This window comes from Lichenostomus cassidix, chromosome W (assembly GCF_008360975.1).
Source record: "Lichenostomus cassidix isolate B80296 chromosome W, HeHo_3.0, whole genome shotgun sequence".
NCBI classification, from domain to species: domain Eukaryota; kingdom Metazoa; phylum Chordata; class Aves; order Passeriformes; family Meliphagidae; genus Lichenostomus; species Lichenostomus cassidix.
In genome coordinates this window covers 23,273,491-23,299,173 of record NC_139510.1, presented here as the reverse complement: position 1 = coordinate 23,299,173, position 25,683 = coordinate 23,273,491, and the positions used below count along the sequence as shown (strand labels likewise).

General features: G+C 45.0%; 1 long non-coding RNA gene across 1 annotated transcript; it reads right to left on the bottom strand.

Annotated features, from left to right (window-relative positions):
* Positions 1–22,230: 22,230 nt before the first annotated feature.
* Positions 22,231–24,717, bottom strand: LOC146425715 (uncharacterized). The gene is made up of 2 exons (XR_014846593.1): positions 24,590–24,717; positions 22,231–23,569 (listed from the first exon to the last, which is right to left on the bottom strand). It is a non-coding gene; the product is annotated as an uncharacterized LOC146425715 (long non-coding RNA).
* Positions 24,718–25,683: the final 966 nt, after the last annotated feature.

The following is a 25,683-nucleotide window of genomic DNA, read 5'->3' as shown; positions in this document are numbered from 1 at the left end:
TATAACTTGAATTATAACTTTATATATGATGTAATGGCTAGTATATGGCTAACTAGTTGCTTAATGCTGACTAGACAAAAAAACCCAAACAAACCTCACCAGGTGAATAGCTTCAAAGATGGACAAGTATAGTACTAATGAGAAATTGGAAAATGTAAAGACAATTAGCCACAAAATAAAGAATTTAGACCAGTTAGTACCAAATAGACCAAGAAACATCATACCTGTGCATGCTCCAAATGATTTAGGGGGGCTAGAAGTTCATAATTTAGGGGGGGGATTAGAAGCTGGATAATAATCTTTTGGAACTGATTTAGGAGACCAGAGGTTAGATAATAATTTACTAGGAACTGCTTGCTGAAAACAATGTATCATTTGCTTAATGATTTTGTGCCTACCTAGCATAAAGGGAGGATACAGAGAAGAAAGCCAAATAATTGAGAAAAAATTACTTACTGTGCCTGAACATCCTGCTCTTGGACCCCAGAACTGGCTCAAGTCAGTTCTAAGGCTTGGACTTGGACCAAGAACCAAAGGAGCATGCGCAAGGGAACAGGGTGGAGTTCATCCTAAGGAAAACTGCTAACTTGATCCCTCATTTATCTTCGGGACCCTGGCCCGCAATTAATCCATGGCACTGCGCTTGTGCAAGCATATTTAAATGTACTTTGAACTCATTATAATATGAAGTGGGGATAAGTAATGAATATGTATAGGGGCTTTGTGTAACTTCACGCATATGTAACCTTTAACCTAATATAAACCTAGTGAAGTGCTGCCAAGGTGTGCATGCATTTGGAGGGGCTACCCCCCATGAACCTTCCAGCGCTGGAATAAACACATACCACTTCATAACTATTTGAGTTGTGGAGTTAATCCGTGCCTCACAAAGACAAAGGTGAAAAGTTCAGATGTGAAGAAGACCCTGGAAGCCTTCATCAAGAAGACCCCCATGACCACTGAATTGAGAATGCACAAGCGCAGTGCAAAAGAATTATTTATAATAATGAGATCATGTTATGTAAATTAGTTCTGGGGCATATATGATGATATTATAGTGACATAGTAACATTAAGCGAGATTTACTGTATAAATAAACCACAGCACTTGACAAAGGTGGGCAAGTTAGGTGGAGAAATCCCCCTCACCTCCAGCACTGAAATAAACAAATGCCTGCTCTATAGACACCATCTATGAGGTTTTATTTCCAATTGTGAAAAACAAAGTTTCACTCTCCTGTTAGGATTTAAAAAGTTTAATAAAGGACAATAGGGGACAAAGACAATAAAGCAAAATATAACAGCTCTGAGTGCTTTGCCCTCAGCCAAAAGCACACCATGATTACAGGGCCCAGGCTTTACATAGGTATCTATTGCATCATCCAAATGCATATTCATAGACAATTATGCATATTCAAGCATTTTTTCAAACTAGTTTGCATGTTACAGGAATCTTTTAGCATGTCTCCTCCTCTGGCCCGCCTTTTTGGAGCATGCGTGGTCCTTTTGGAGAATCGTCTATCTCCCCTCTGTTCCATGGTTTCAGCAGGTGATGGTCGCAGATAGAAATGTCAGAATCAGGGATCCTTGTCACGCCCTCTTTTCAGATGTTATCCAACTAAGCAGGTGGTTTAATTATTGTAGGTTAACTATAAGTATTCTAAAACATCTATACTAGCTATTTTACCACCATATCTAAGTTAGTTGCAAAGAAAAATAAAGGTATTTAGTTATTAACAAAGCTACTTCTGTAAGAATTAACATTATACACATAGCATCCATTTTGATATTTGCGAAAAGCCAATACTATAATATGTATTTATCACACAGCCTATCTTTTAGGGCATTGATGGGGGAGGGGCGGGGGAGGGGTCAGACGGACACAGAGTGTTGCATTAAAGTGTAGTGAAAAAGCCCAAGGCAGTAGCAGAAAACAGCGGGGCTCAGCAGCAGCACCTGGGCTTCTGAAAGCAGCCTGGAGATGCTTTCTTGGAGGGGGTCGGGGTCCCGGGTTTTCCCCTGAGGCATCGAAGTAGATGGTGAGGGTGTTCAATAAGGTCCCAGTCCACTGGCTGCTCTTACAAGCAAAGCCTTACAGTAGAAACAGTAAAAAATGGAAATCCGCCATGGCAGCGAATTCTTCCCACAACAACCACAGACCGGCCGTCTCCCCATCAATCTGAGAGTGAGAGAGCAAGTCAGGAGCTGAGCCCAGCCCCCTGACTCCCCAGCCAAAATCTTGTGGTACCTCTGCACTTCTCAAGAGAAAGCCCCCATCAGCTGGGAGGGTAGCCAGCTGCACCCTTCCCCCTCCTCCTGCTCCCGGGCATATCTTTTGTCTTTCTTAAGTATCATTATCGTCTGTGTCTTCGTTTGAAAACAAACCAGTGGGAGATCACAAGTCAAGATTGAAATTAAAAATAAGTGAAATAATACAAGGAAAAGCACTGACAAAGTCAGATACAACCTAACACCCTGTTAGGGTAGTAGTAGCAGTCCAACTGAAGTAGTCCAGTTGAAGCAGTGATCCTGTGAAGGTCTAGTCTCCAGCTGAAGATCCAGTGGTAGCTCTGGTCCTCTGGGCACCCAGTAGACAGGGCTAACTCAGGCAGTTCCAAGGCCAGGTTATATCCAGGTGGGAACACCTGGTTCCTCCCTCCTGGGCAGAGCATCCCACAATGGGATGAGATAAGTCCATGAGTCACACGGTGGGTCCCTGATGGCCCATTGCCTGTCATGCGGGGTGGGTCGTTAGCAGCTGATAATAGCTAACGGCCCACAGCTGGTGGTAATAGAATACTTAACTACATCTATATTGCAACCTAGGACAGTCTGTTAGGCAACAGATGGGACAAAATTCCCGGAGAGAAAGGAAAAAAAAAGGAAAAAATCCTAACCTCCAACAGGGCACCTGGTTAGTTAACTCTAGAGGCTCCACCAACTGAGCTGGCCCTGCCCAATCAAAACCTCCATGTACCAGAGAAGGGGATAAAGTCCCTGTGGTGCATATGAGGAATATGTTGGGGAAGACGTTGTGAATTAATCCTGCTTCAAGCAAAGCTAAACCCATCCAAGGGATTGTTTTTACTGAAGGACCTGGGTGCACTTGGTGGGTAATGCAGAGGGACAGGGAAACGCAATGAGTACCTCAAGGGGATTTGATTTTTGGGTGAGAACAGTCTGTAATATTGAATTGTATAATTTTGGTTGCTGAATAACACTGGCACTGTGTGCCATAACTATCACTGACAATGAGGAGATAGAGATACACCTGTTGTGAGCTCCGGATGCAGTTTTGCAATGAGCCAACAGCACACTAGCCTTCTTGCCCTGAAAGACATCTAGGACAGATAGAATCCATAGTCATGGACTAAATGAACTCAACAAACATCTTGAAGGGATGGCCATCAACTATGGAAATTATACCTGTTCTTGTGTATATTCATATATATATGTATATACTTGGAAAGTATAGGATCTGGGCATGAATAGTTGATATAGAATAATGGGTGGATAATGTCCTGGTTTTGGCCAAGAGAGGGTTAATTTTTGCAGTAACACAGAAGGGGCATGGTCCCTGACCATGCCAACAAAGGGGTTGTTCTATAGCACCTCATGGTCATTTCTGGGGGATGGGTGGGAGAGGGGGATCCCGTGTGGTCAAATAAGCATGGTGGAGGGAGTAGTCGGGTAGAGCCAGTTCCAAGTAATCATGTGTGAATTGTTTGCCTATTGTATTGGTTTTGCTTGGCCCAGTTTTGCTAGTGGGGGGCCACAAAGATGGCTCCTGTGTGAAGCTTCTTGAAGCTTTCACCATGTCCAGCAGAGCCAGACTCTGATGGCTCTAAAGGTGATGGACATGCCGCTGGCTAAGGCTGGGCCAATTAGAGATGTTCGTTACATCTCTGTGATAACATATTTAAGAAGAAATCAAAACAATGGGAAGATGCACTTCTTTTTAGCCAGAGAAGGAGGAGGAGGTGAGAATATGTGAGGGGAAAACAACATGGAGACACCAAGGTCAGTGGAGAAGGTGGGGGAGGAGGTGCTCCTGGTGCCAGAGCTGTTAATCCTCTGCCGGCTGTGGTGAGGACCATGGTGAAGCAGGCTGTCCCCCTGCAGCCCATGGGATCCACGGGGAATACAGAGATTCACTCGCGGCCCGTGGGGAGGTGTCCATGCCGGAGTGGGTGGATGCCTGGAGGAGGCTGTGGGAGTCCCAGTGGAGAGAGGCCTTGCTCCCAAGATGGAACAGCCTGGCCTTGGAGAGACCCATGTTGCAGTAGTTTTGGGAGGACTGTCTGCCCATGGGGGTGAGGCACAGATTGACTCCACAACTCAAATAGTTATGAAGTAGGTATGCGTTTATTCCAGCTGGGGTGCATGGGGGGTAGCCCCTCCAAAGGCATGCACACTGTCAGCAGCACTTCACTTGGTTTATATTAGGTACAGGTTACATATCCATAAAGTTACATAATGCCCCTATACATATTCATTACCTATCCCCACTTTGTATTGTAATGAGTTCAAAGTTCATTTAAATATGTTTGCGCATGCGCAGTGTCACAGATTAATTGTGGGCGAGGGTCCCAAAGATGAAGTTAGTAGTCTTCCTCAGGATGAACTCTTCACCCTGTTCCCTTGCGCATGCTCCCTTCTTTCTTGGTCCAAGTCCAAGCCCAAGCCTTAGAACTAACTTGTACCAGTTCTAGGGTCCGAGAGTAGGATGTTCAGTCACACTCAGTAGTTTTTCTCAATTATTTGGCTTTCTTTTCTATATCTTCCCCGATACTAGGTAGGCACAAAAATATTAAGCGAATAATACATTGTCTTCAGCAAGCAAATCTTAGTAAATCATTATCCAATCTCTGGCCTTCTAAATCAGTTCAAAAAAATTATTACTATTATCCAGCTTCTAGTTCCCCTAAATTAATAAATTCTAACCTCCCCCTAAATCAGGGGGAACTCACATTGCGGAAGGTTCAGGCGGGCTGCTGCTCGTGAGATTTGGACCCACGCTGGAGGAGTTTGCAGAGAGTTGCCTTCTGTGGGAGGGACCCCACGGCTATGAAGAGGAAAAGACTTCTCTCCTTGAGAAGAGGAAGAAGATCTTGGTGATGAACTGACCAAACCCTCACACCCTGCCCCTGCCCCCATGCTGCTGGTGGGAAGGAGGGAGGGGGGTGAGCGAAAAAACAGTGTCTTTGAGGGCTTTATTTTACTTCTCATTATCTTCCCTCTGACTCTGTTAGCAATAAATTTCACTTTGTAACTTTAAGAGGAGCCTGTTCTGTCCTTGGAGCACCTCCCAGTCCTTATCTCAACCAATGATCCCTGTGTGTATTAACCTTTTTTTCTATTGTCTCCCCAGCTGTGGCAGGGGAGAATGAGCGAATAGATGCCATGGGTACCTTGGTGTTTGGCCAGGGTCTAAACCACGACACCTATTTAGTTCACTTTATTACTGATATTGTAGCTGTTACTGTTGGTTTTCTTATCTCGTTGCTGTTTCCAGTAAGTTGTTCTTATCTTAGCCTGTGCTCTTTACCTTTTGTGCCTCCAATTCTCCTCTCCAGCCCATCACAGGGGAGGGAGAAGTGAATGAGCAGTGAGGGGTTTGGAGTTTCAGTGGGAACACTAAATTGGGGAATACCATTCCTAAACCACAACAATAGGTGTTTATTGTTACAAGATGAAGCTCTTAATATCCTGATACACCAAAGCTTGCAATCATTCACTCTATGCTGCTTTGAACCATCCCTTTGATGCACTAAAAAATTTAATGAGTTCTTGAAGCAGAAGCTTTGAAATATAGACTTGACTTCATACATGGAATTGGTGTCTCAGCTTCAAAAGCTCAGTAAAACTGAGATTAGATGCCAATAGTAAGTAAAGCAAGTTTATTTTTTTTCTTTCTTGAGTATTGCTGTCTTTTTGACAGCCTGTGACTGCCTCAATGGTTACACAGGAAGCTGAAGACTTCCTGAAGCTGAATATTTTGGTGTTTTTTTATGAGGATTAAAAATACAATTTTAGATACATGAAACCTGTGAGGCTATTCAGGGACTTGGAAAAAAGCATGTTGATATCCTAAAATAAGTAAAAGTGAGCACCTCTCAAGGAACTGTGTTCTTATGTACATGAGAAAAATAACTTTCTGAACACAAATTTCCTGTACATGTTAACTTTCATGTAGTTGAGTTTTCAGTTTGGGGCTAGACTGATTAGAAATACTTTATTCCCTCTAATATGGAAAATAGTTTGGTCAACTGGAAATTTTAATCAATATAGGATATTAGTCTGCCTTAATATCACAGTTACACTGCCTCTTTCAGTAGCAGATGCTTGGGGAAGAGTATAGGCAGCAGGTATGTTTAGTATCATGCTTCTGGTAGACCCTGTCTAAAGGCAGGAAACAGCAGTTCCAAGACTTCATAAGCTTGAGGCTACATCTAGATAGCATTTGAGTTAATGATGGACATGTCTGTGAATTTTTGGAGCCTTACCTTGAATATATTTATGCTTTTGACTTGCGACAAGATTTTCTAGCAACCAGTATGCAATACAGAACAATATATTAGTGTTATGCTGTATTCCTTCTTGCTTGCAACCTCCAGATTCATTGGTCTTGTCCTTGTTCACCTGGAAAGTTGTTTCAGACCTTAAACTGCCCCTTCTAGGTTAGGAGAACCCTACAATAAGAAAATGAAACAGGTAGAGCTGAGTTTTGTTCTAGCCCCATTTTGTTTAGTCCATCCTCAAATACCTGAGGGACACAGTAGATAATGGTCAGAAAAATAAACTGAAGTTAGCTTTAAACTGCCTTTGGGTTTTGTTTGCTTGAATATGAAAATAAACAGGAACTCTATTATGTTAATATATGGCAAGATACAAGTAAAGAATGAACAGAAAATGCTGTTTATTAAAGGAACAGAAGTGACTTCCACTGTGTTTTTCAGAACATTTGAAAAAGCAGTGTTTTCGAGAACTGACTAAATATAACCTAGTTGTGCTCTGCTACATGGAACCACATATCAACCAATAGTCTTTAAGAGCAAAACCACGGGATGTTGATATTCACATTTCCCCTCAGGACAGACTTGGCTACCCTGCAGGAAGTGGGGTGAATATAAGGGTATAAAAGTCAGTGTTTTGACATATCTGATCATAGACTAGGAATATTTGTCTATGGAGACACAGAAACAAGAACCAGTGAATTACTTAATGATTTCTTACTCTAATATTTCAAAACTGAAAACATTTACAAGACAAACAACCTGGATCATATTTTCCTTAAAATTTCAGTTAGAATAAAGTTTTTGGCTTCATTTGAAGCTTAATGTCAAATTTTGTGTGTGTATTCTTGAAAGTTAAATAATTTATGTTAATTCTTAGACTATATTAGTTCTTGTATTATCCTTTAAACTTTTTTAAAGTTTGTTCTGCTTCATTCTGCTTGTCCCTGAAACTTGGACTGCCCCTGAAGCCACTGAGTTGAGAGAACAGCTTTCATACCTCTTATGCTTTGTGTCTTGAATCGTGCGTTGCCGTTGGGTCATAACTTCTACAAACACTTGTTTCTTGTGAATCTTGGTACAATGTTGTGCATTCTATAGTGATTACTTTTAAAGTAATATGATGCTCATTCTAGATTGGAGTGGTGGAATTGAAGGGTTATGAAAGTAGACAGTTGGACTTGTTGCCTTTTTCAGCCTAGAAATGAAACTCGAGATAATTTTAGTATAGGAGGTAACATAAAAGTGGATCTTTATTGGAGCTCCAGGGGCAGTTATGGAAGAATATCCACAAAAGCTCACCCCCACAGGGGTGAATGCAGTTTTATAGGTTTTAGAAAATTAGCATAGTTGATAAAAAGCACCAATTAGGAGGACAAGTGGTGATGCAATTCCCCCCAGGTCAAGCCCCTTCTCTGGAGTCCCCCCACCCACCTTTGGTGCTAGCTGTACTTGTTTATGAAAATGTGTCTTGAAGACCTTGTTCTCAACCTTGGTTCCCAGGAAGAACCAAGATAGGATAGGGGCCTTGTGCCCCCTAGGGCTTGGAGTTCTGGAATGTGTTTGGTCTTTCTAGCTGGGTAAAAGGGTAGGGAAAAATACTGGGAAGGCTACAAATATATAAAAGAAAAAAAGGCAAATATCATCTGGCATCAGACTCGGGGCTGACATGGAGGAAATCAGGTGCTGAAGTCAGAGGAGATGGACAGAACAAGGTAAGGAAGGAAAGCAAGCATTTAGAGATTATTTTCAGCACTGTTATTTAATTAAAATGTGGTAAGTATCTCTTACGGACTGTATTGAACACAACATGGGATTAAACTTGTTTCCTAAGAAATAGTGTTTCAGAAAATACCAAGTATGTATTCTGGTTCATTTCCAAATGCCAAGTATATGCTAAGCATGTGCACCGGTTTTTCCTTTCCCGCATAAAATTCCAGTGGAACTGTTAGACATAAGTTTAATTTAATTTACTCAGGCATACTGTATTCACTTGGAGCACAACTAATTAGCAAATATTTCAGTATGCAGTTTGACTTTTACAACTGATAAACATATAGTGAAGAAAACTGTCTGAGCTTCTCATTAGTCTTTTAGAAAGGTATAAGTAAATAAGAAAAAAATGGAAATTCACAGCAAGCCTCAACATGATGTAGAGCTTTCCTGTGGAGAGATTAATTGTGAAAACTATAGAACAATATTAAAATATCCTGTATTCTCACAATTTCTGCTGTCAGCCTTGAAAGAATGTATTTTTCAGCCAGTGCTCTTGAAACCTTGGAAATGATAACTGGTTTCTTCATTACTTGAATCTAGTGAATGCTGTTTTTCCAGTACATTTATTACAAGTCTTGTTTTCCATAGTTGGAATTACTATGAACAAATGGAACCATTACTGTGGGATAAGGTAGGCTCAGAACTTACTCTGCTGAGAGTAATGAGCAACATCCATGTCTTGTTTTGAAAGACAGGTGTCTGCCAAGAGAGGTTGAACCCTCCCTTAGGACAGAAAATGTGATTCTCCCCTCCCTCCGAATTATTTAATTTTGAAAATCAAGGGCTTTCAGGCAAAGGTATGGGAAAAGGAATATCAGTTCTTTACTAGTATCTATAAACAAGCAATAACAATAATAGCAAACACAAATAGAACCAGAAACCAATAGCAGATGATTTGTGAGCTGCCGAGCCTTTTCCCATGTGGTGTAATCACGGTTGCAAGCAGCAGGGGCGCTGTTGAGCTCCCGGCCGGGCAGGGCAGGTGCGATGACTCCCGAGTGGCTGCAGGTGGCGCTGTGGCACAGGGTCAGGTCAGCCTCACACAGCTGGTAATGGTGGGCAAGCTGAAGAGCAGCCAGGCAACTCAGAGCAGCAAAAAGCAGGGCGGCAGGGGCAGGAGCTGGCTCTCTCCGGCTACCTAGCGAGGTAGCAAGGATTTCTGCAGTCACAGCAGACGCCGCGGTCTCGTGCGGCAGAGGGCGGGGGCAGGCGGCAGGGGCAGGCGGCAGAGGCAGCCAGAGTCTCCCAGCAGCTACTGTGAGGAAATGCAGCCCGGGGAAACGTGCACTTCCCATTGGGAAAAAAAAGTTGAATCAAAGCTCACCCAGCCAGGAGAAGGAAAACAGGGCACAATTGGATTTCCTCTGGTCGCAGCCGAAAGCAAAGAGCAGCCTCTCCTCTCAGCGTCCTAACGAGAGTGAGTGTTCCAACGGCCGCTCTTCCCTTCCCCTGCCTTGCCCAAACACACCCTTTGCCTCTTTTGTAAGAGTTGATAGCTCTAATCACCCAGCTATTTGTTGCTTAGTAACAGTGATGGAGAAAAATTCCAAGGCATCCCCCAACCTCCGACAATTCAGTACCCATAGGCTTATATACATCTTTTGCAAAAATGATTCCAAAAATTCCCATTTCTCTGACAAGATCAGAATACTCTGGATGCTGGCAAGCAGGGAATGTTTTTCTCTTTTTACTCATTTTCTGCCGGCAGTTGTTTATCTCCCTGTGGAGTGGGAGATAAGGAATTGCTGTCATTTTATTGAGGACAAAGCAGGAATCATTTGATATCCCTCACTTGTCCTAACTTTTAGAATCCTGTTAATATAGCATAATTGCTACTTGACTGTACTGCTTTAAACTTGATGTTGCTGAGCATGTAGTGGCTTTTTTATGCTTAAACACATGTGAAAGACATGTTTCCCCAGACATGATTTAGGGTAAAATAGAAATTACTAATGTAAAAGAACTAGAAGCTGGATAATAGTAATAATAATATTTTTGAACTGATTTAGAGAGCCAGAGATTCGATAATGATTTATTAAGATATGCCAGCTGTGATCCATTTATTATTCACTTAATGAATTTGTGCCTACCTGGTATCGGGGAGGATGGAGAGAAGAGAGCCAAATAATTGAGAGAAACCACCAAGTGTAACCGACCATCCCGCCCTTGGACCCCAGGACCAGTACGAGTTGGTTCTCAGGCTTGGACTAGGACCAAGGACCAAGGGAGCATGCGCAAGGGAACAGGGTGAACAGTTCATCGTGATGAAGAATATGGATCATGTCATAATTAATCATCGTGACCCTTGCCCACAATTAATCTGGGACACCGCGCTTGCGTGGGCATATTTAAATGAACTTTGAACTCATTATAATACGAAGCGGGGATAGATAATGAATATGTATAGGGGCTTTGTCTAACTTTATGCATATGTAATCTGTAACCTAATATAAACCAAGTGAAGTGCTGCTGAGGGTGTGCATGCCTTTGGAGGGGCTACCCCCCATGCACCCCAGCTGGAATAAACACATACCTACTTCATAACTATCTGAGTTGTGGAGTCAATTCCGTGTTTCAGACAGACTTGGGGAATATATTTTAGCCCATTTAAATATATTTTGGAGGGAGAGCTGAATGTTGTCCCTGGGTATTGCACACTCTGCAGTTGTTCCCTATACTGGGATAAAAAAAAAACAAGAAAAGGAGGTAAAGCTTTCCTTAAAAACAGATTTTTGATTGTGTTGTTTTCCCACTACTGAAGCAAAGCATCTGCAAAGGAGCATGGTGTGTCCTTTCCCTGGCAGTTCAGGGTTGTCATAGTGCTATCAACTGAAGTTTATTTGACCTAATGAGAAGGAGGATGCATTATGAATTAGTGTGGTGTGATATATTGTCAGCCTGCAGTTTTGGTTTGATTTGGTACTCTGTGCTGTTATTGATAATTATGGGGTGTTGCTGTATTGCCTACCAGTGTTTAATCTGATAACCTGGAAAAAAATGCAGCACAAAGTAAGTGCACAGGTAGGAAGCATCTCTGAGTAAGACCTTCCTAAATCTTCACCTGTGGCAGGAACCGCAGTGCATCCTGGCAGGCGGGAGGGGGAGGCGGGGGGGGGGGCACAGGGCAGTGACAGTCGGGCTCCTCTGTAGCAGCTTCCGGATGCAGCCGGGGAGACGTGCACTCCGGGAGGAGGGGAAAAGGGTCGGGATCCCCTGCTTTCCCAAACGAAGGCTCACCCAGCAAGGAAGAAAAGGCAGTGCAGAGCTGGGCTCCCGCGGTCGTAGCAAAAGGAAAACAGCAGCTCCACTGTCCCCCTCCCATGCCCCGAGAGCAAGTGAGCTAGCAGCGGCCAGGTGCTCTCCTCCCCCCCACCTGGCCACATCTTTTGTCTCTCTTAAGTACCGATAGTTAGGGTATCTTAGCAACAGATGGGACAAAATTCCCTAAGAGAAAGAAAACAAAAGTCCTAACCTCCAACAAGAGGCAAAGAAAGAGAGAAAGATAGAACGAGAGAAAGAGAGAGAGAGAGAGAGAGAGAGGAAGGAAGGAAGGAAGGAAGGAAGGGAGGGAGGAGGGGGGGGACGGGGGGGACAGGGAGAGTGACAGAGACAGATTAAGTAGAAGCATATCAACCCCCAAATGGGTCTGAACAACGTCTCATTGATTCCCTTCATCTGGTCTTCTTGGTGGTGAGGGTTGAGAAAGGAGTGGTCAAATAGATAACCCAAAGCTATTTACACTTCAACCATCCTTGTTTCTTTGATCTTTTGCCCCTTCCACCAGCACAGCACCCATCCAGGGCTGAAGGCTGTTAACAGTTCTGGCCCTGTGTATTCCCTTAATCTTATCAAGACAAAATGGGGCAAAAGATTCCTTTTGAAGCCAAGCACAAGAAATTGCTGAATAATATTAATGACATACGAGAAATTATTTGTATAACCACTCCTATCCTGGGGAATGTGATGAATGTTCATGAATTTTACCTATAACACTGTGTCTTTAGAGGTACCGAGGTGTGTGTTTGGCGAAGAGAATTCCCCACATATCCGGTGCACTGAATAAAGCAAATACCCACTTCTCTGACTTGGTCTCTGAAGTGTCTCTGGGCTCGATTGGGGCGAATCAGGGTCCCCCGCCGAAAAGTATAGAATCCAATGGATTAATATATGTTTGGGCAGGTGGAAATGCCCAAGTACCTCCCCTGAGGGGGGCCAGTTTGACACCGTCCCTTGCAAGACTCTGGATCTGTTGCATCATTTTGCAGCACATGCAGTGCTCTGGTGCAAAGCCTCAGGAATGAGTCTGGGGGCACTTCAGGGGTCTTTGATGGATTGTGACACCTCCTCAGCTGCCCCTCACGTGAATGTCCTGTGGATGCGGCTTTCCTGGGGTGAGTGGGCCCTTGCAGCTTGGCTAGTCTGCACAGCAGAGGATAGGTGTTCACTGTCATCGCAGCGAGAGGGAAACTCACAGCACTCTCAATATGAGATATAAAGTAAGCTCCATTTTATTTCACCAAACGAGAGACTTATATACTGTTACAGATCTTACTAATTATAGTTACACACACACCTGCAGTCTGTTCTCACACATTCAGGGATCCTCCTGTTAACTCCCTTATTCTTTTCTCATAACACTTCTGACTCCCTAATCTTTCTCATGACATTCTTCCCACAGAACATTCTCAGGTAAACAAACCACTGTAGCTTGTTGGAATTTTACTGAGGCCTGAGAATACTGAAGCCCTGCTCAGGTTTACTCAGTTAGCATAAGTTTTGCTGGAAAACTGCGTTTTCCAACAGTTCCCCCGTTTCGCTTGTGAGAACAGACGTTGTCTGTTATCAGATTAATTTGCTTTGCTATAAGTAATTCTTATTATTAGAATTGTTATAAGTTTACCTAAGGAAATTTCACTAGTTATTTTGATATGTTGCCATGGTCTAGGAACTGTCATTGCTGAAAACATTCACTTCACAGGTAAAGCTTGGAGAACTTTTCCCGGGTAAGGACTCCAAGTTTACCTGGAAGAAGGTTTAGCTTTTATAAACTCAATTTGGTAAATGAAAATTATTTGATCACATTTTGATGCAGAACACTTGGGACTCATGGCATGTTTCCCAGCCAGTTAGAACCAAAGCTTGGCCAGAGCTTAGGTGCTAAGTGGAAGGGTTTTCTTAGAACATCTTATAAACAAGCTTTGATTAATATCAATAAGGAGAGTGTCTTAACATGTTACTATTTTTGTAGATAACTATATAAGGTGAGATGAAATATTTGAAAACAGTAGATATTATTATTTGACTTTAACTAAGAAAGATGAAACTGCAAAGCTTTTGTGAATAATAATATAAACTAACAAATTTAAAACTTAAAATTAATATCACTAAAAATGAATAAAACTTAATCTTAATAAATCTTATTTTAAACTAACAAATTGGACTTAACTATAATGAAATTTAACATTGATATCACTTTAACAACTTAACTCTAACAAAATTTAAAACTTAACAGAATTTAAAATTAACATCACTTAATATTACTTAACAGAATTGTAACTTTAACAGAATTTACAACTTAATAGAATTTAAATTCACTATTACTTAACTTTAACAGAATCTATGCTTAACCAAAAGTACTTAACAGATAGTTTAAACTATTCAGTATAACCTAACTCACAGGTTTTCATTCACACCTTAAAGCATTCAACACACTCTCAGTAGGCCTACAATATTCACACATACACACAAATGCTTTAGCAAAATTCAGCTTTCGTTTAAGGCTTTTAGTATTCAAGGTGTTATTTTTTATCAGGATAATATCTTGTTACAATGCTTCTTTATTAGTAAATCGCTGGAAATAGGTTTTGGCCTGTTGGTCAATACGTGGCAATGGATGTTTCACCCTGTAAAGCGAATAATTAGAGGTTTTGGAGAGAATCTGCCGCTCCGATTCGGGTATCAGACTGCTGTTTCTGCTGGCAACGCTGTTGGTTAGTTCTGGTTCGCTGCTGAAGCTGTCAATCATTTCCTCATCCTTGGGGAGGAGTAGAGTTTAGAGTCTCATCACAGACATCACAGTTGGGGCAGTGAAGGAGGCGTGGATGGCTCGCGGCTCCGCCCACCGGGGTACCCTCTGGGACCTCTGCTCTGGCTGTCATTCGGCCGGAAACCACGGTTGGAGCAACTTCCGCCACAGGTCTCTCTTGGTGGCATTCAGGCGGCGTGCAATGAAGGGTAGGGGCCGCCGCTGGTCTCGGTCACTGGTCACTTTCCGTTTGTTCTTTTTGTTTTTACAAGCTTCTGTGCTGTGAGTATCTCTGTTGCAGCGGGAACACCAAACTTTTCTGTTACAGTTCTTTCGTATGTGTCTTTCACTCCCGCATCGGTAACATCGGGATGATTTCTGGTTACTCTGTTTCTTTACCCACGATATCTGAGCTCGTTCTAACAAAGCAGCTAAGATGTTTTTCGTTGTAAAATTGCCAAGCTCTGTGATACATTGAGACAGGAACAGATTTTTCATCCAATCGAGTAACTTTGTATTCTCGGCTGTCGGCAGCGCGCGAGAGCTACTATTCTCCCCCCCCCTCCCTGGCGGGGGGGGTTTCCCCGGCTGCTGTGCCGCGGCCGAAGTTTTACGCATATCAAAAGCGGCACAGTAACTCACAGGTTTTTCTCTGCTCCATGCGGCTGTTATGTCCTGTGCCGTGAGCCACGCAAGGTTTTGCTCCGTGGCATGTTTTTGTAAGCAGGCTACGACTTTACTCCATGGTTTGCCAAGCTTTCTTGCAATTTTATCACAGTCCAAAAGTAAAACAGCTCCGTAGTTCAACCACTCTCCCACACTGAATACTGTAATAGGATTTGTAAAAAATCCATAAGCTTGTCCTACCACTATCAGGCCCATTAAGTGTGATAGGCCACTTTTACTGAGTCCGTGCTTTTCTAAAAAGCATAACAATAAAATTTGGGCTACCTCTGATTCCATTGTGGTCCAGCTGGTTTTCAGGGTCCTGGTCGACACCGTCTAAGCACTCTGTCGGAGCTCGCAGTCACCAGAGTTTGTGCAGTTCACCGAAGTGTAGCCCCCACGGTAGGCAGGTCCTATTCGGCCTGTGTCTGCAGGATCTTCCCCGATTCGGGCGAAGATTTTGACACACCATCGCTGCACAGCTTCGGCGCCTCTCCGTTCCCGCCGCTCCCTGCTGTTGGCGTCCGTATCACGTCGGAGTCACCATTTGTCATCGCGGTGAGAGGGAAACTCACAGCACTCTCAATATGAGATATAAAGTAAGCTCCATTTTATTTCACCAAACGAGAGACTTATATACTGTTACAGATCTTACTAATTATAGTTACACACACACCTGCAGTCTGTTCTCACACATTCAGGGATCCTCCTGTTAACTCCCTTATTCTTTTCTCATAACACTTCTGACTCCCTAATCTTTCTCATGACATTCTTCCCACAGAACATTCTCAGGTAAACAAACCACTGTAGCTTGTTGGAATTTTACTGAGGCCTGAGAATACTGAAGCCCTGCTCAGGTTTACTCAGTTAGCATAAGTTTTGCTGGAAAACTGCGTTTTCCAACAGTTCACTGCCTGTGACCAGAGGCTTTTTTTGCCATACACCCAAAACGTCTCCTCCTCCCCCCTGGGTTGGGGGAGTGTGTGCAAGCCTGGCAGCAGATAAGCCTGGGGCTATAGCCTCTACCCGGAAGCTGCTGGGCTGGGCCCTACCATGGATGCTCTTCCAGATGCTTTTAACAATAGTGTCACTTATCTCTATCCCATGAGGCAGTTTAACTCACAGTTCAGTATTTCAGTCAGGAGGCCCATTCAGGGTGCAGTTCAGTGCAGGCTTTGTTACACAGTTTTGCTAAAATAGGCAAAAGTCCTTCATAAAAATGTTTAAGCCATAAACCATACCTATCAGTCTCTGGCAATCCCTAAATCACTCAAAGTTTGGCAAAACAGTAGATAAGAGAATTGGGTTGTGCCTTCATTTTGCCCAGTGATAAATCTGTCAGTCATATTGAAATATTCTTGTGATACTTGTTCTTTTAAGAGACTCTGTTTCCTGCCAGGTTCCCATAGCAAGAAAACTTTGTCATGAAAGGGCTTGGATTACATCAAGTTACTGTATTTCCTGTTTACTGCAATGATTCTAGTTTGAAAAGTGACCCGATACAAAGGAATCAGAAGTTAAGAAATAACTTGTTAGAAATTGCTCACCAAACAAAGTATATTGCTTACTTAACATTCATTGTTTTTGCCAAACAAGAACTGTGGCCCAGTTGGTACTCGGAACCTCCACACTGGCAAAACAAATCAAATTTGTTGGTTTGGCCTTTGGATAGAACGCACGCGTAAAACAGGAAGGTGAAAAGGTCAGTGAAGAGGACCTCCTGTCCTTTTTCAGAAAAGACCCCCGGAGCCCCCGACCAAACGGAACTATGCAGGTGCAAGGATATAGAAATGATTTTTTAACTCATTATAATACGAAGCGAAAATGGGTTATGCATATGTATAAGCGAATTGAGAAATTCCATGAATGTGTAACATGTAACCACATATATACCGAGCTATACGGGACTGATGGCGCGCGTGTCTTTGGAGGGCTACCTCCCATGTGCCCAGCACTGCAATAAACATACCGGCTTTACAACTTAAAATTATATAGGTTGTGAAGTTTTGCCTCTTTTTCCGTAAATCAGACCCTCAATAGAAATGCATGATTTTACGCTATTTGGAAAGTTAAAACTTTATCTACATTTCAAACATGGCTGAGACTTAAACTGGATCTGCAGTTTATTAACTGTCTGTGTAACCTGCATCTGTCTGTATTTTAATAATTGTTTTTTAGAGTTCTGCTTTATCTTCTAAGAAGTAATGTTGATATTCAAATATATACTGAATACATCCCTTACTTTGGAGAAGGTGTACCTTGCTTAGTAGTGTGAGATTTATAAGAATTTTTTCATGTTCTAGGAGGCATAATTTAAGAATAAGATCATAGGAGAAAATTATATTACCCTGCAATGTGTATATCAAACCTATGAATTTAGGTTAGCTTTCTCCTCTTGGCTTACCAAGCCTCACAATTATAAATGTCTTATAGTGCTGGGTTTTTTTGTACTTCTACATCCTTTAGAAAATTGAGAGTTGTGACTTTGGGAACTAGGATTGGGTAGTCTGGAAAAAACACTTGCAGTTACGATAATGATGAAACAACAGATAAGAGATCTATCAGAATCCAGTCTCATCCTTCAAGCTTGTAAAATTTATACTTTGATTAATTATCTTGCTGGGACAGACAAAACAAATCCTTCAAAATGCCGTGATTTGAAACCAAATATACTGTACAAAGTTTCTGGCTAACATTGGTGATCAAGTCTCTTCTTCCAATATATCAACTATCTCAATAAATATGGAGATATTCATTTAAGTAATAACATTGCAAAGCAGTACAGGTACTGAATTCCCAAGCAATACCTTTTCTTCATCTAAGGGAACTTTTATGAGATCGAGGATGTCTTCAAAATATCAAAGGAGATAAACCCCAAGTTTTTGGTTTACTTGTGTATTTGGTCTGACTGAGGTAAAGTTCATAGACCTCGCAGTGCTGTGCTTTGCATCAGTACCTGGAAGGGTGTTGATAACACACCAGTGTTTTGGCTACTGCTGAGCAGCGCTGCCCCTCTGACATTCCTTCCCCCATCAAAGGGATGGGAGTGGGCAAGATCCTGGGAGGGGACACAACCAGGCCAGCTGACCCAAATCAACCAAAGGGATATTCCATGCCATATGATGTTAGCTCAGATACAAAAGCTAAGGGAGAGAGGAGGAAGGGGGGGCATTAGCGATTCTTCAATGTTTGCCTCCCAGAGCAACCGTTACTCGTGCTGAAGCCCTGCTTCCCAGGAGGTGTCCAAACATTGCTCGCTGATGGGAAGTAGAGATTGACTTTTCCCTTTGCTTATGCATGTGCAGACTCTTGCTTATTTCTTTATTTCACTGTAATAAACTGCCTTATCTCACCCACTGGTTGTTCTCCATGTTATTCTCTCTCCTGTCCCACTGGGAAAGGGAGTGATAGAGCAGCTTAGTGGGCATCTGGCACCCAGACATAGGTCAACCCACTACAACTTGTAAATCAATTAACTCTGTATTTTGCAACAGGACTTACAGGTATGCTTATATTGCTAATAAAAAGGGTAAATAAGAGTGAGGCTGGTAATTTGTAAGTAGTAGGGAAGGCTGGTGGTGTGGATTGGTGGAGTGGACTTGGAGGAGGCTAGTGGAGGCTGGTTATAAGACACTATTTAATTTCATATACTATGACCTACCTGTCAGCACTTGAAGATGTGAAATCAAACATCCTCAAACAGAAGTGAAAAAAGAACTCTTTTGGGGGCTTTATGGTGTTTAAAAAGCCACCACACTTTTTAGCAAATTAGAATTAACTCAGTTGTTTGGGGACTCTCCCTTGGCCAAAACTACTAAATTATGTTCTTTATGAAGCTCAACTTTGAAATTACTATACAGTCAGAATGTGAACAGAAATAATCACTGAGCAGCTGGCTTGCTGCAAGTTTGGTTTCTACCTTAAAGGAAGTGGTTTGAATGGATTTAAAAAAAGTTGAATGTATTAGCATAAGGGCTTGCCAGCCTGTGTTGTAGGATGCTTGTTTTGATTTGCTAAAACTTGGGCTTAAATTAGTTTCTTGGAAATTTTGAAAAGTCAGGCAAGGATAGCTTTATCAATTGATGGCCAAGTTAGTTTTGATATTTACTTAGACTTTTTAATTTTGAAGTTTATGATGAGAAAAAGAAACTTCTAACTGGACAAATGAGGAAATACCCAGAGAAGCTAATTATCTGCTGTAAAGACCTTACAGTATTTAATTTTTGCCTGAGATACACAAAAGAAGAGGAAGTGAAAAGAGTAAGTATAGTAACAATTTGTTTTTCTTTTTTTAAGGTTAGTGTTGGGTGTTCAGTTGTGGGGACTTTGAGAAATCCCTTAAACTTGAAGTGTTCTTTGATCATTTCCAATTGAGGGAGAAAGTAAGACTTTGATTTATAGCTAACCTTATTTATTAAACATTTTTATGTATAGCATTTAGAAAGATTAGATGTACTGGCTCTTTGAAGATGACTAAAACCTGGGAGAGGATTAAAAAGTCACGGTTCTTTTTACACTGTCAGTCTTAGTCTGTGTTTGGGTGTTAATTTTTGGTCCTTTTCTAGATCATCAGTGATATAGTTCATCATAGCCAGTCTCCTAAACTGCTTAAACACTTGTTTCTGTTTTCTTATGCATCAGATGCCCCAAACAACACAGGTAAATATTTTTCTATTTTTAGTTTGTTGCATAGTGTTAATTCCTTAAGCAGTCTGGGACACTTAGTAGCTGAGTTTCTTCTTGCCTTATGACTCTGCCCTGCTGGTAGATAGCCTCAGAAGATTAATTTTTCTCTTGCCATACACTGTTATGCTTGTTGGTAAAAATCTCTGAGTTGTCTACTATTGGTCTCTGCATACCTCAGTGTGGATGCTGTGGCAGGACATTCCCCCGCCTCCTCTCTCTCTCTGCTCGGTTGCAGAAGATAGATGACTTTAGTTGGGTTAACAGCCTGGCAGGAGTTATGAAACGGTCTTTTGGAAGATAGGCGGTTCAAGCCTGGCCAATCGGCCTAGGGGGAGGTTTTGAATTGGCTCAATCCCAACGGCCTGTGGAAGTCTATATAATTGCTAAAATAAATAATGAATTCAGAATTCTTGATCACCCGAGAAAGCTCCTGACTTTTCACTCTGCTAGCGGTCTGACAGCAACATCAGGTGACCACCGACGTGTACTGCAGGCAATTACAGTGTCATGGATTTGAGACCGGACATTTGCCAGGAGGACGCATGAAAAGAGGGCAACCAGGCTCCAAGCTTAAAGTTGCAAAAAGTGTTTAATTACCTAACAGAGTTGGAGGATAAATGCAGGCAAAAATAAACTTTTCATACAGTTTTGGTTCACTCCCCCCTCCCTCTTACGAACCTACAGTATTCACCCCCTTTCCTCCTTTACAGTCAAGCAGCCAGGTGGGGGGGGGGGCAGGGTGTGGGGTCTCTTTTCAGTCCACAGAGCAGATTCTCAAATTTACTCATCACCACAATTCTTCTACTACAAATACTCTTTATCTCTACTTGTTTCTCTCTCTCTCCAGACAGTTTTCTGCTCTCACCCCCTCCCTCTTAAGAAGCAGTCTCTGCACTCACCCCCCCCTTCCCTCTCTCCAAACCAGCAACACAGACAGGGGGCAGGTTGAGGGGTCTTCTGGTCAGTCCAATCAGGAAAAGAGGTTCTCTACTTAGCCAGGGGTCCTTCCCAAGAGAGACAGTCCTCTGGGAACTTCTTTGGCGTGGGTCCAATCTCATGAGCAACATTCCCGCCCGAATTCTGCTGCAACATGAGTCTTTTTTGTCCATAAGGTGCTGTGCAGACTCTCCTGAGCTGAAGCCAGGCTGCTTCCATGCCAGGAGCAAGGAAAAGGCCTTTCTCTCCCAGTCAAGGCCTTTTGCAGTTTTAACTCTTAGATGAGACTCCCACTGGTTCACAGTCTTTTCCAGGCATCCACCTGCTCCTCTGGAGTGAGCTGTGGGTGAATTTCTGCATCCTTATGGACTCCATGGGCTGCAGGAGAAACTTCTTGCTTCCCCCATAGCTTTCACCACAGCTAGCAGAAAGTTTCAGCTCCGGTGCTGGAAGCACTGGAGCACCTCTTTCTCCCCCCCTTCTTCACTGACCTTGGCAATCTCCATGCTGTTCTCCCTCACATATTTTCACCTGCACCTCCTCCTCCTCCAACTACAAAGTGAAAGAAGTTCGTGCCTGCTTTGTTTTGAATTTTTCTTAAATATGTTTTCACAGAGGCGTAACCAGCACCTCCAATTGGCCCAAACTTGGCCGATAGCATGTCCATCACCTTCAGAGCTATCAGAGATTGGCTCTGCTGGACTTGATGCAAAAACTTCCAGAACTTGCACTCAGGACACACAGGAGCCATCTTTGTGCCACACCCCACCCCTCAGACACCTCCCCAGGCCTGCTACAACAGCTTCTGAGGGGTCCAAATTTCTCCTAGATGTTAAAAACACTTCACTGATGTTTTGGGCCAATCAAAACCACCACATACAGGTACGCCGGCCGTCCCATCCAGCCGCCCCTCCCCCCCCCCGCCTGCCGCGCAGCATGGCACGGTCCCGATATGGCAATGGATTCTCCCATGCCTAAGGACGAAATTTTGCGAACCTTTTTGGAGGACCCTTGGGGTGATCCAGCGGCAGCCAAGACGCTGCAGGTCGCTCGCGACTCGCTGACGTGGGTTTCGGAGAATGCGGTCCCGGGGGTCTGGGACATGGACATGGACTGTTCTTCCTGGCTCAGTGTTGGGAAGTCCTTGTATAAAGAGATGATATTTGGAGACCAGAAAACAATCCGCTTCCATGGAACATGGAGGGAAATTTGGGATGCATTGAAGGGACAGGAATTTTACAATGCAGAGATAGAGGCTTTAAAAGGTCTAGAATCTCTGCTTTTGGTCGACGAGCGGCGCATGAAAGACGCGCCGACTCAAACTGACCCTGACGTCCCACAGTCAGCAGCAGATGGAGCCACAAAGAGCAAGTATACTTCTCCAAATGACTTTCCCAAACGCATTTATGTACATCCCAATGAACAGCTGGCGGAGATGCTGAAGTAAGAAGGGAAGAGGACCGGCTCTGAGGCACCGGCGGCAAGGGGAGTCCCCCCTCCCCTGCCTCTGAGCAATGGTGTGGCCCCGCCCCCCCCACCCCTGCAAAATGGTGCCGATCTGGCCCCCCCTATGGGCAGCCGCCGCAGGTTACGGCAGCCGAGTGGGCTGTTTCGGGAGTGGGGACTGAGAGAACAGAGACGGGTGACGCAGCCACGGCGTGGGCAGGACAACAAGATACCTTGGTTCCGTTCAGAACAGCCACGGATTTGGCTGCCCCACCCCCCGCGCGGACATGGCTGCAGGCGCGTGGGAGTCCAGGGTTCTGCCGGGCCCGGGTGGGCCAGCGCTGACTGCGCCACCGGCTGCAGCCAGCGTGCGGGACACGGTGTGGGCTCCGAATGCGGTCCCCGTGCGGCTTCCAGGTCCAGCCGCCATTTTGGCCAGGCAGGGACCGGAAGAGAAGCCTCCAGCAAGCGGTGCTTCCGCTGTAGGGAATTTGATTGACATTTCCACAGAAGCCATGCCGGGACAGGCTTCCTGTGGCTCAGACGCATGGGACATTGAGCCGAACACAGAGGAGCCTCCTCCATCTCGACTTTTAAAGGATTTACTGGCCGAAGTGGCCGGAATCCGCCAAGATATAGCGGAGCTCTGCTCACGGAAAGTCCAGTGCGCAGGCTGGACTGGGCCAGAAGTCCCCGCCTCGGGACCCCGGAAGGGGTCTGGGCTTCCTGCTGACACTGCAGCAAACATGGCGGCTGCGGCGCAGGGACACCTCAGACACAGACAGGTACCGGTCCCTCTGATGGGTTCAGTGGCGAATGCAGCCTTGGCACTGTGAGCTCGGCGAACGCGCCTGATAGCGCGCTGGTAATGCTGCCGTCCTCTTGCCCTTCCCCCAACCCCATCACTGTGCAGTTTTTGGCACGGACACTGCGTCCAGCCAGTCACGGTCTTTTGTGATAGGGCTTGCGGATAGCAAACCTTACACTGATGATTCAGGCAGTGACGAGGAAGGAATCCTCCCTCCTGGGCGGAGGCTCGCGCGGGCAGCAAAGAAGAAAAAGCATTGGGTTCTGAGCAACCCCTGGCGGCGTGGGGATATTCCGCCCATGTGACTCCCTGCAGTTCTGGGAATCAGTCAAGCAGGGTGCACTGGATGAGGGAGACTGGGCACTTATAGAGAAAATAGGGATGCCAAAGCGATGGGAGGGCTGCGAAACTGCTACAGCAGGTCAGGGTGATGCTAGCTTCCTACAAGGTGGCGCTCAGGCTTTTCCGGTGTTTGTGCCTGGCCCGGACTCGGCGGAGAAGAGCAGGCATGCCTCCATTGCATGGAAGGCAGCAAGCTACCTGTCATCGAAGGTCGCAAGCCATGGCATCTCTTCTTCGGTCATCATGAAACTTCTTAGAGTGATAAATAGTGATTTGCTTGCTCCATTTGATATTATATATTTGGCTCAGGTATTGTTTCACCCTGTGGCAAGCACAGACTCTTTCCCATGGGAATTTTATCTTCTTCTTCCTGTGTTTTTTACAAAGATAAAGTTTGGATGTTATTGAAACGGTCTTTGAAAGATAGGCGGTTCAAGCCTGGCCAATTGGCCTAGGGGGAGGTTTTGAATTGACCCAATCCGGACGATCTTTGAAAGTCTATATAAGTTTAAGAATTAAATAATAAAATCAGAAATTTTGCCACATTTGATCGGCCTGGTTCTTGCGCTTCGCTAGCCGTTCAACAGCGACATCTGGTGACCCTGACGTGTGCTGCGTGCAGGAACAGGTACGCAATTCTCGACCCGAACCCAACCCCCCCCGCCTGCTGTACGGCATGGCCGATCCTGATATCGAGATGGAGCCTCCCCTGCCTGTGGATGAACTTTTACAGGCTTTTCTAGAGGACTCTGAGGATGACCCAGCGGCTGCTCAGACGCCGCGGGTCGCTCGAGCCTTGTTGGAGTGGGTTTCGGACCACGTGGTCCCGGACATTTGGGACATGGTGCTGAGCTGTGAGTCTTGGCTCACTGTTGGCCGCTCCCTGGCCACAGAGATGATGTTTGGAGACTGGACCACAGTCCGCTTCCATGGGGTTTGGAGAGACATTTGGGACCCGTTGAAGGGACAGGAGTTTTATGATGCCCAGATAGCGGCTTGCAAGAGCATGGACCCTCTGCTTTCAGACATTGGGTGGCGCATGAAAGACGTACCGACCCAGACTGACTCTGAGGCCCCGTCCCTGACAGCAGATGCAGCCGTGAAAACTCAATATGTTTCTCCGAGTGACCTCCCAAAACTCACTTATGTCCACCCGACTGAACAGCTAGCTGAGATGATGAAGAAAGGAGGGCCAAAGACCAGCTCTGATGCAGCCGCTGCGAAGATTACCCCTCCTCTGCCGCCACGAAATGGGCAGGTCCAGAAACCCCCCCCACCCCTGCAAAATGGCGCTGGAATGCCCCCCCTGTGGGTGGCCAGCGTCCGCGGCAGGGACTGGCGGGGCGGAGATGGGGGGTGCTGCCGCAGAGCGGGACGCGCTGCTGCTCACCTTGGCTGCGTTCCAGCATCTCGCGGCTCCGGGAATTCCGTTCTCAGAGCGACAAGCCGCCATTTTGGCTAGGCAGGGACTGGAAGAGGAGCCTCCGGCACGCGGTGCTTCCTCTGCGGGGTCTTTGATTGGCACGGAGGTGCCGGCATCTGTGCCGAGCACGGTGGAACCTCCTCTGTTTTGGCTGTTTCAGGATTTACTGGCCGAAGTAGCCGGGATCCAGTGACAGATGGAGGACCTCTTGCGCAGGATTCCCTGCCTCAGGACCGCGGATGGGGTCCGGGCTTCCTGTTGACCCGGCAGCAAACATGGCGGCAGCGGCGTGGGGACATTTTGGTCCCGGGCAGGTGCCGGTTTCCCTGGCAGGTTCTGTGGCAAATGCAGCCCTGGCACAGCATACTGGTGCTGTGCCGGAGGGCTTGGTGAATGTGCCTGGCGGCGAGCTGGTGGTGCCGCCGTCCCCCTGCCCCTCTCCCGGCCCCGTCACAGCGCAGTTTTTCAGAGCGAACACCGCTTCTGGCCAGTCACCGTCCTTTGTGATGGGGCATGCAGATGGCAAGCCTTACATGGACGACTCAGACAGTGACGAGGAAGGCATTCTTCCTCCAGGGCAGAGGCTCGCGCGGGCAGTGAAAAAGAAAAGGCATTGGGTTCTGAGTAACCCTTGGAGACACCGCACCAGCGTGGGGATTTTCTGCCTGCGTGACTCCCTGCAGTTCTGGGAATCAGTCAAGCAGGGCTCTCTGGAAGTGGGAGACTGGGCACTTATAGAGAAGATAGGGATGCCCAAACAGCGGGAGGGCTGTGAATCTGCTATGGCAGGTCTGAGTGATGGTGGCTTCCCGCAAGGGGACGCTCAGGCTTTTCCGGTGTTTGTGCCTGGCCCGGACGCCATGGACACAAGGAACAGCCACACCACCATTGCATGGCACGTGACAAATGACTTAGCGACCAAAGTAGCCACATTTGGCTTGTCTTCTCCAGTCGTGATGCAACTTCTTAGAGTGATAAATAGTGATTTGCTTGCTCCCTTTGATATTATGTATCTGGCTCAGGTGCTGTTTCACCCTATGCAATACAGTGCCTTTGAGGAC